At 47.4% G+C, this 11,182-nt stretch overlaps 1 long non-coding RNA gene across 1 annotated transcript; it reads left to right on the forward strand.

Annotated features, from left to right (window-relative positions):
- Positions 1-2,028: 2,028 nt before the first annotated feature.
- On the forward strand, positions 2,029-7,828 carry LOC309541540. The gene is made up of 2 exons (XR_014223809.1): positions 2,029-2,124; positions 7,587-7,828. It is a non-coding gene; the product is annotated as an uncharacterized lncRNA (long non-coding RNA).
- Positions 7,829-11,182: the final 3,354 nt, after the last annotated feature.

Genomic DNA, 11,182 nt, shown 5'->3' on the forward strand with positions numbered 1-11,182 from the left:
TTCTGCCCCTTTTTAACCTTGGCAAGCATCCTCCCTCCTTTGGAGATTGTGCAAACATCACCCTGAAAACAAACCGTAAATCCCTTTTTCAGTAAATAAGGCACAGATAAAAGACAGTGGTGCATCCCAGGAACAGTACAACACTCCAACGTTTCCTGTAAAATACAAAAATGCAAATTTACAGCATTAGTCATATTTCTTTTCTGTCCATTTGCAAACAGTACAGTTTTCCCGGTAGGAATTGCCGTGCAGTTCCACCTCTCGACAGCAGGTGTCTCTGGAATCAAATTGCGATTAGCTGCAGAGTCAATAACAAAACTTAGCTCTTGGCTTGCCCCACAGCTGTCTTCAGCCAACGCCAGACTAGCCGTGATCTGATAAATCTCCTCACGTTGTTTTCCACGTCCTTCTCTTGCGTTCCCACGCTGACCTCCTCTTCCAGACTGGTTCCCATGGAAACCCGACTGATTCCCATGGAAGGTGTCCTTGAAGCCTTCCTGTGCAGCTGCTCTCGCTTTCTGTGGGCAGTCTCTTTTGAAATGACTGTGAGATCCACACACGTAGCACCGACGAAATCCAGTGGAAAAACACTGCCTGGGGCTCCACCCAGCTGGCCTCCTTCTCCTTCTTCCGGAAAAGCACTCCTTGCCAGATCCACCCCCCCTGAACTGCCGCTCCATTCCAGCAGATTCAGTGGAAAACTTTTCAAACTTGCCTTTGGAACTTTCCGCCCCCCCCCGACTTGCTCACTAGCACTCCTTGAGGCTAAATCATCAGGAACAGGGGCTCCAGCCATCTCTAGGCTTTCAGCTTCCATCTGCCCTAGGCCTCCTGCTGAGCCTTCACACAGACGTTTCAGCACACTCCAGGCCTCACACGCAGATTCAATGCTTTCCAGGTGATGTTGCAAATTAGCATGAACACCTGCTCTCAACATGCAGACCTCAGCTCTCATAGCTTTCTCCCTCTGCATTTTCTCCTCCAGAGAAACAGACTTCAGCTTTCCTGCATCTCTGTCCACCAGTTGCACTGGTTCCCTCTGGGAAATGTCCCAAACTTCCGTGGCTATGAACCACGCTCTCACCCATCTTGCCCAGGTATTCCACGCTTGGGCGGTGAGTTCCTCAAGCTGTTCAAACGGAGCTTGAATCACCTCCTGGCCATCTGCCATGTTCTCCCGTTCTCCCAAGTGGGCCCCAAGCTGTACTTACAAAAGCACCAGCTCCTCTGGCGTGGAGAAACGATTCTTGGCAACACAGGCACTTTCTGCGTCTTTCAGCTTGCTTGCTTGCCTCCGCCTCCTGCCGTGCTCCTCTGCTAGACACCGCAGATTTCACAGCTCCCGGCAGCTCTTCCGTGACGGTTTTACGATAGGTGATTTAGGTTACCCATAACCTGTGGAATTTGATTGATCTGGCGTGACCTCCGCTAATTGATTTGCGATCCTCAATTAGCTCTTTACTGCCCGGCACACTTCTCCTGCCGCACGCTCTGCTCCGAGCTCTCAGTCACGCCGAAGCAGAGATAACACAGCGGTGTAAAACTGTCACGTAGCTTGGCTTCCAGACAAACACACACAGTCCAGGTTTGTCTATTTACAGCTTTTATTCCAACATTTCTCAGGAATTTCCAGGACTATTTGCAGCCATGACAAAACTGCATCCTTTCCCCACAAAATACAGAGTGGGACTGGCATACTCTTCCCAAGCTCCTCCCAAGCTTCCAAAATTGACGTCAGAATGGTGTGGCATCATGGGAAGAACTTAACCCATTAAGTTCCAACCTCAACAGAACAATGGGAATCTTCATCTCATGGTTGTGGGTCCGAGCCCCACGCTGGGCAAGAAATTACTGCATTGCAGGTAGGTTGGGTCCCTTGCAACTCTACCATTCTAGGAATGTGCCTCCAAAGCTTCACGCCCAGCGAGGCCAAACCAGCCACGCTCCCCTAAATCCGATTCTGAATGAGGCAACTGGAAGCTCCTGTTCCTTCCTCAGCAAAGACTTTTTGCTCTCTCTACAGAACATAGTTAAGATGGTCTGATGACGCCAATTTTGACTACACAGCTTGGGCAGAAGGACAGCCAGACAAGAGCGGATACTGTGTCGAGATATTTGGGGATGGTAAGAAGGGGGCTTCATAAGCTGAAGACCTTTGCTTCTTTGTATTCTGTGAAACTTGATTCCATTCTATTGATTACTGTTATCTATATTGTAGCCTTATTGGAGTTCACCGATTGGGTCTGCGTTGCTCCGGGACAGGAGGAAGGAAGTCAAAATGACACCGAGGTTGGTTCAAAGAAAGAGTGTATTCTGCTCTCCGGATAGCAGAAGGCACCTGCGTCGTGAGTCCACAGCAAGTACAAAGAAATGACAAGTTTCATGCAGTATATATAGCCTCCAGGCTTTCGCTGAAGCCAGGAGAGTCTGGTCTTTGAGGCTGGCGGTGGGGGAAAGCAGTGTTGGGATACTGCCAGGGAGACAAAGTCCATCATGGCCCCACGTCGCCTCCGGACGTCCATCGATCTCCCGTAGACATGCAGTATCAGCAATTAGCGACATGAGCTCCAGGAATAGCTTGTCACATTCCAGAGCTGATGCACGCTCTTATCAGCAGATAATGCACAGCGAAAGATGCACGCAGGAGAGCATTATTTAAGTTTATTCAGCATTCGTCAGAACAAAAAAAAACATGACCGCCTGCTTCAGAGAGAGAAACGAAAGCAACAGAAAACATAAACATCCTGTGAACAGGAAATACGCAGACTCTGTGACTCACAAAGCCTGCTCCCTTTTAAGGTGGAACAGAAATATCCTAACATCCTCCCCCTTTCCGTGTAACCTGTAGTACCTGTGGTTCAGCCCAATTGCAACCTTTGTACGTAAACCTTAAGTTGTTCTCTGTTAACAACCTTAGACAACAGATCAGCAGGAATTTCATTTCCTGCCATGTAGGACACCTGAATGAGTCCTTTCTGAATACACTCTCTTGCACGATGTAGCTTAATCTGCAAGTACTTGGTTCTTTGCTTGCAACTCTCTGAGTTCAGCAAAGCCAAACACGATCTATTGTCTTGATACACTTGTACAGGACATTTCACAGACACTCTGATGTCCTTAAACAGTTGCATCAACCATTCACAATCCATGAGTGGAAATGACAGAGCATTGAGTTCTGCTTCACAGGAACTTAGGCTTACTGTCATCTGCTTTTTGCACAGCCAGTCAAACAGACAGTGGTTGTACATATAGCATACTCCAGAAGTGCTTGTACCATCCGTGGTGTCACTTCCAAAACTTTCATCTCCAAAGATTTCAAGACCGACAGTCTTCTGACTCGTGAAACTCAGCCTGTAGTGCAAAGTCCCTTTCAAATAGTGGGCTATGCGTTTCAGAGCTTTCCAACCCTGAACAGTAGGATTGTTAGCATGTCTGCTAAGCAGGTTAGTGCTTACAGCTATGTCAGGTCTTGAACATCTAGCAATGAAATTCAGCTTGCCTAGAATGCATCTGTACAGCGTAGTGTCAGAAAACGTTTCAGCAGTACTATCTACCTGGTAACCTGTCAACATTGGTGTGTCTGCTGGGTTTGCATCAACCAAATTCAACCTGGTTAATACATCAGCAATTTTCTGTGTTTGGTGTACCAGAAAATTACCTGCTTGGTCCCTCTCCACCTGCAGAGAAAGATAGTTGGATACCTCACCAAGATCCTTCATATCAAAGTGCTCCTTCAGCTGAGCTAGGGTGCTTTGGTACAAAGTCTGATTCTTCCAAAATATCAGAAGATCATCAACAAAACATAAACAATACAGTTTGTTTTGCCCTTCTTCCTTGACAAACACACATGGATCAGCTTTGCCCTGGTGAAAACCTAGAGAAAGCAACGTCTCAGTGAGTTTTGTGTTCCAACACCTAGCACTCTGCTTGAGACCATATAAGGATTTCCACAGTTTACAGACCATTCCCTTCTGTATCTGCATTCCATCAGGTGGAAGCATAAACAGCTCCTCCCCCAAAACCCCGTACAAAAAAGCTGCATTAATGTCATGATGGGAAACATGCAGTTTCTCCTCCGCAGCAATCTTGAGCATCAGCTGAATGCTCTCATATTTGACGGTGGGAGAGTAGGTCTCGTGGTAATCCTGTCCTGGTACCTGTGAAAAACCTCTGGCAACCAATCTGGCTTTGTGTCTGACTACCTTGCCATTCTGGTCTGTCTTGGCCTTGAAGACCCATTTGCTGCCAACCAGTCTCATCCCTGGGACTACCGGTACCAGTTCCCAAGTTTGGTTCCTATTCAAGGAATCAACTTCAGCCTTCATGGCATTAAGCCAAGGCTCAGCATCTTTAGAGGTTAACTCCTGAACCTCTTTGAAGCTTGAAGGTTCCCACACCTTCTCTAGGCTACTAAGAACAGCAGTTGCCGTCTTAGCAAACTCATTGGCAAATCTCTTTGGAGGTTTGCCCTTCGTGGCTCTCTCAGATCTGCGTACTAGACGCAAGTCTTCTGGACTCATCTCCTCTTTCTTAGGAGAAAAGTGACCAATGGTGAACAGTGATTCTTCCAGTTCATTGTCAGACACATCAGATGGTCTGACTGAGGCCTTTGCGCTCTTGTAGTCTGTTGTGTCATCACTGTCGCTGACATCAGCAGCAGCACCGCCCACTGAGCTGGAATCCGAACTCTGATCATCATTATCCTCAGCTTCCTCAGCTTCCTCAACATCTTTCACATCACCTTCATCTTCCTCTGGGTAACTCTGGAAAATTCCCACATCCCCCCCCCACTTAGCATTGTACTCAACACTCTTTGTGAACTTAATGGACTTAGAGTCAGTCATCCATACCCTGTATGCACCTTTTTCGTACCCCATGAACAAACCATGTGCCCCACGCTTCCCAAGCCTGTTGCTTTGTGGGGCCTGTACCCACATGTCAGAACCAAAGATTCTCATGTGCTTGATGTAAGGTTTCTTATCAAACATCTTCTCATAGGGAGTACAACCAATAGGTGATGACAATCTGCGATTATAAGTATAAACAAAAGTCGACAGAGCCTCCCCCCAAAACTTTTCAGGGAGATTGGCATCATGCAACAAGGTTTTTAGGCCTTGAAGCAAAGTCTGATTTGCTCGCTCCGCAAGCCCATTCATCCATGGCGATCTAGGCGTTGACAAATCATGCTGGATTCCCTTCTCAGTCAGGAAAGCTTCAAACTGCTGAGAAGTGAACTCCCCACCCCAATCAGTAAAGAGACAGCCGAAACATTTACCGTGAACATTCTCCAACCAAGCACAGAATGCCTTGAACTTAGGAAATGCTTGCGATTTCTGCTCGAGCATAAACACATGAATGTACCTGGAAAAAGAATAAATTAGAACCATGAAGTACCTTGCTCCACCCAAAGAGGGCACAAGTGGACCAACCAGGTCTGCGTGGACTAGCTGGCAGGGTTTGGAAGCCTGCCTGCTAGACTCCTTGCCTTTTGGAGCAACCTTCACCTTGTTCTCTGCACAAGATACACATTTCATGTGAAACTTACAGGGTTTGATGTTCAAACCCTGAACCAACTCAGGCATCTTAGCCAGTGCCTGCCAAGACATGTGACAAAATCTTCTGTGTGCATCATGAATACATCCTGCATGAAGAACTTTGTTAGTTTGTGCAACACAACAAGAATCAACACTAGACACAGCAACAGCACTATTGTCATCATAAGTTATACAGAACAAGCCATCCATAAACTTTGCATGCAAAATGTCCTCTTTGCCTTTCCTGATGACACAGACGCTCCTCTTGAAAGAAATCTCAAAGCCACGCCCAGTCAGCTGTGGGACACTGAGCAAATTGTCTGCAGCACCTGGAACATAAAGTACATCTTTGATGGTTGTGTGCAGACTTGCCAGTTTCACAGTCCCTTCTCCTGCAATTCGTAACGTCTTTCCGTCAGCCAGGTGGATCTCACCATCTTGAGGTTTGAAGGAGATAAAGAGATGCCGGTCTTTTGTCAAATGTCGGGTGCATCCTGAATCCACAATAAATCTGGCCTTGGCCTTTGGAGCAGCTTTTGTAGCAAGCAAAACCTTGTTTTTCACCGGTGTAGGCTTTTGCTGCTTTCCTCCCTGCTCCTGGCCATCAGACTTGCCTTTAGCCTTTGGTGAAGCTGTGCCAGCAAACCAAGCCTTGTTTCCCACTGGCGTGGGCTCTTCACCCTCCCTCTGCTTCTGGCCATCTGCAGGCATCTGTCTCTGTTTACTTCTGACCTTCCAGTATCTGTGAGGATGACCTTGGCTCCCATGAGAAACAGAGCTCTCAGCTGCCGACTCCTTGGCTCCCCCTGGAGGCTGGAATGCTGCCTGGGATGACATCAGAGTCAGCTCCCCCTGCAACTTGCAACCGGTACCCTCGGCATCCCTGCATACACTCTCATTCTGGGAAACAGCCAGGACCTCCGATGCAGTCAAACTCTGGGCTGGGATGACAGGCGGATAAGCTACTTTCAAAGCATTCCACATCTGACGTGCTGTAGCATTGCCAGCTAGTGTGGCAATTTCCTCCAGAGAGACGGACAAGACTATTACATCTATGGCCTTTGAATTTTGGGCCTTCCATCTATCTGTCAGAGGAACTGGAGGGGCTTCACACACAGTATGCCACACTCCAAACTGTCGTAGTAAACTTTCACACCACACAGCCCAGGTCTCATAATTGTGTCAATTTAACTTTGGGCACTCAGTGCCTTCAGAGGCTTGGAAAAACTCCATTCCAGGCTTTTATTTGAGCCGTGAGCCTTATTCACTTCAAAGACTCCTTATCTTAGCAGCTCATTAATCACGAAGCCTTTGGCACGGCTCCCAGGCCCATTAGTCTGCCGGACATCAAAGAGACTCTGCCGCGGCAACGAAAAGCCTCACTTTCGCTTTTCCTGCACATACCTCTCTCGCAGTCTTACTCTCCTGTAAGTGCCTTGAATCTGGGCCCGAAACCTGTTGTTGGGATACTGCCAGGGAGACAAAGTCCATCATGGCCCCACGTCACCTCCGGACGTCCATCGATCTCCCGTAGACACGTAGTATCAGCAATTAGCGACACAAGCTCCAGAAATAGCTTGTCACATTCCAGAGCTGATGCACGCTCTTATCAGCAGATAATGCACAGTGAAAGATGCACGCAGGAGAGCATTATTTAAGTTTATTCAGCGTTGGTCAGAACAAAAAAAAAACATGACCGCCTGCTTCAGAGAGAGAAACGAAAGCAACAGAAAACATAAACATCCTGTGAACAGGAAATACACAGACTCTGTGACTCACAAAGCCTGCTCCCTTTTAAGGTGGAACGGAAATATCCTAACAAACAGCACTTCCCCCCACCACCAGCCCCACAAGAATTCCACAGCTGGAATTCCCCCACCTCCTAGAAAAGCCCACAGGAGCCGCGCATCCTTTAAAGAGCGTGCGGCTCCTGCAGGCTTTTTGACCGAGCTTGTAGGGCTGGCGGTGGGGGGAAGTTTTACATTTATCCATGCTGGTTTCTAAACGTGGAAGGAGGCAGGTCTGACCGTTCTCCTTTGCTATTTCCTCTAGATTTTGATATGTGGAATGATACCGACTGCGAGAACGAGAACTATTACTTGTGCAAAATGCCACTGTAGAGATGGACATTCCTCACTACTGAGGCTTCGACAAGCTCAGCACCTTGAAGAATGGGACCAACCTGGAGGTCTTTTTCTTCCACCGGGGCATTCGTTCACCCACCCACATTGCATCCCCATGTCGTAGCCTTTGAGATGTCTCCATCTTGAGACTTTAATAAAGAAATTCTCCTCTTCATCCCGTCTCTGTCTCCTTCAAACTGATCACGGGGCTAACCAACCAGGGATGTCAGAGGTCGCTGTCAGAAACACAGGCAGAAACAGCCAATGTCTGCTTTTCTCACCCCATGTCTGGAAGGGAAGCTGTAGCCTTCTTAGACTTTACCGATTGGTTGGATGAGCGTTGCTCCCAGAGAGGGAGGAAGGAGTCAAAAGACACCGAGGTTGATTCAGAGAAAGAGTTCTTTATTTCTGCTCTCTGGAGGAGCAGGGAGGCACTTGCGTGGTCAGTTCACAGCAAGCCCACTGAAAGAGAAATTTCAAGCAGTATTTATCCCCTCCAGGCACCCTCTTCCCTCTCCCCAGGAATCCAGCCACGTTGGCTTATACGCATAAGTTGACATCCATGACTATAAACAGATGTTCCTGTTCCTGTCTTCCTTATCTTGGGGTAAGAAGGTCACCAACTCTAAGAGCACTCCTGGCACCACCCCTGAGCGTGGGGGTGTGTTGCAAGGTGTGTGCATCAGTGTGTCAGGATATTTACAACCTACAAGATAAGATAAGCCCCAGCTCTGCCGTCCCGTCTCCACTTCGGAACTGACAAGGCCATCTATTAAGCGTCACGTACTGATAAAGGAGAGGGCTTTGTTTATAGAGCTGGGTCCCTGTTATACATGAGCTCAAGTTAATGGATTTTAGCTAATGGTTCCCTGGAGAAGGAAAATTTGGGATTTTGGGGCCCGTTTCAGACTGACTGCACAGTCAGGTTTTAGGTTTGGGAAACCTGCTCCTTCAAAGCTAATCCACCCTGGTGTACGAGTTCCCTGTTCCCTAATCTTACTTCTTTATTACACTTATAGCTCTTTCTTCCCTCCAAGGAAATCGAGGTAGTGTACCTGATTCTCCTTCCCCCATAACCACCCAGTGAGGTATGCTAGGCTGAGAGATTATTATTATTATTCATTACATTTGCAGCTTGCCCTATACCCGCAGGTCTCAGGGTGTTTACAACATAAAATCACAATATAAAAACAACCCTATAACACCCCCCCCAAAAAAAAACAGTGACCAAGGTTGCCTGGTGAGCCTCAAGACATAATGGGGATTCAAACACTGGTCTCTCCCAGGTGCTCATTTGACACTCTAACCACTATACTGCACTGCCTCCCTGTCCCTACCATGAGTGTTTGGCTCCCAATAGTTCCATGTTTGCCCCCTCCCTCGCCTTCCACCTGTCTTCTTTGACGATCGTAAGATTGTCTTCCATGCACACAGTCTTAACAATGAGTCCGTAAGTGACTGTGGAGGCCAATTCTGGATCCACACGTCCTTCCACAGTGGGGACATTGGTTTCTGGGCGGGAGTTGATCACGGTATGGATTTGCCAAACGTGCCTTCCTCTGAGCACGTTTCTCCCTTGTGTCCTGAGTTCGAGTGTCTTCAAAGCCCATGACACCTTTGGCAAAGGCTGTTCTCCAACTGGAGCACTCGCAGGCCAGTGATTCCCAGTTGCTGGTGTTCATCTACATTTTTAAAAGATTTGCCTTGAGAGAGTCTTTGAACCTCCTTTGTTGACCACCAGCATTACACTTTCCATTTTAAGTTCAGAACAGAGCAGTTGCTTTGGAAGACGATAATCAGGCATCCGCACAACATGACCAGTCCAACGAAGCTGATGTTGAAGAATCATTGCTTCAACGCTGGTGATCTTTACTTCTTCCAGTACACTGCAAGTACCCAGATGCCTCCTCACATGCCCCACAAATGGGTTTTGCTTTGCTTCCCTGCCCTGTGCTAGACTTGTCCTTTGCAATAGCTTTTGGTCCCTCTGGGCAAGTCCAGGCCCCTCAACTTTGGCCGGACTGCACTTGCCATGCTGCTGAGCAAGGAGGTCCAAACAAAAACAATATATTATTACGCAGATGCAATAGTTGTGGGAATGCTTAAGGATGCGGGGGAGGATATATTGTCTAAGATATCCTATCCCAATTTGTCTTTACAAGTTCAACAAAATCAGCAGAGTTAACATTCCCCTTTTTTTTAAACACACGCACAGCAGATAGCTTCCTCAGACTCGTTAGAGTCCCTGTAAATATTTCCTGGTATTTTCCCTGTTTAATCCCTCCTAAAATAAGACGCTGCGCAGTATCCTGTAAAGTATAAAAGTTACTCACAAGTAATCATCTGTTCACACAAAGGTTCCCAGAAGGCGGACTTAAAAGGTTATAACATAGTTTAAATGTGGTGACTATCTCCTTATGGGAGAAAGCCTCCCCTTTTCTTCTCTTGGCCTGGAGCCAAGGGTGCATCTTAGTAGTGCTGTTGTTAAGATGGCATCAACAGAGACAAGAGAGACAAGAATGGTCACCAGCCTGTGGTTGTGGATCTTTCTACTTCAGCAGAGGCCACACTCATCTCAAGTTACACACAGGAAGTTTTGTCTTAGTCCTGGAAAGCAGGAAGTTCCGGCTGAAGGACTGAGATAACCTTCATGTCTACTCTAGCCATGTTGTGTTTGACTGCACCTGATTCTTACATCCCACATACCCCTTCTCAGACAAATACAACATACAGAAATGTAGATAACTTCAATCAACCACCCAGAGTCCCAGTTTGATACGTAGGTTCTGGAAACTCTCTCTTGGTAAGGGTTTTGTCAGGATGTCAGCAGTCATCTCGTCGGTGCAGCAATAAGATAATTCTACAAGTCCATCCTGGATCATCTGGCATATATAATGTTACCTGACTCCAATATGTTTCGTTCTGGCTAGAAATTGCTGACTCTGCATCAGCTTTATGCAACTCTGATTGTCCTCTAGCAAGCTGACAGGTTCTTTTCTCATCAACCCAAAGTCCTTGATGAGTTGATCAAACCAGGCAATTTTTCTGCACACTTCCACTGCTGCAGAGTGCAACAGGCTCAGTGGTAATGTTTGTAACAAATTTCTTTACTGGTTCCTTCCTATCATATGGATCCAATTCAGGATGTGCACCATATACAATCCTTAAGCAAGGTATAAAGGTAAAGGGACCCCTGACCATTAGGTCTAGTCGTGGCCGACTTGGGTTGCGGCGCTCAACTCGCTTTATTGGCCGAGGGAGCCGGCATACAGCTTCCAGGTCATGTGGACAGCATGACTAAGCTGCTTCTGGTGAAACCAGAACAACGCATTGAAATGCCGTTTACCTTCCCGCTGGAGCGGTACCTATTTATCTACTTGCACTTTGACGTGCTTTCGAACTGCTAGGTGGGCAGGAGCAGGGACCAATCAACTGGAGCTCACCCCGTCGTGGGGATTCGAACCGCCAACCTTCTGATCGGCAAGTCCTAGGCTCTGTGGTTTAACCCACAGCGCCACCTGCGTC

Source organism: Podarcis vaucheri, assembly GCF_965113315.1.
Source record: "Podarcis vaucheri genome assembly, chromosome: 10".
NCBI lineage: Eukaryota > Metazoa > Chordata > Lepidosauria > Squamata > Lacertidae > Podarcis > Podarcis vaucheri.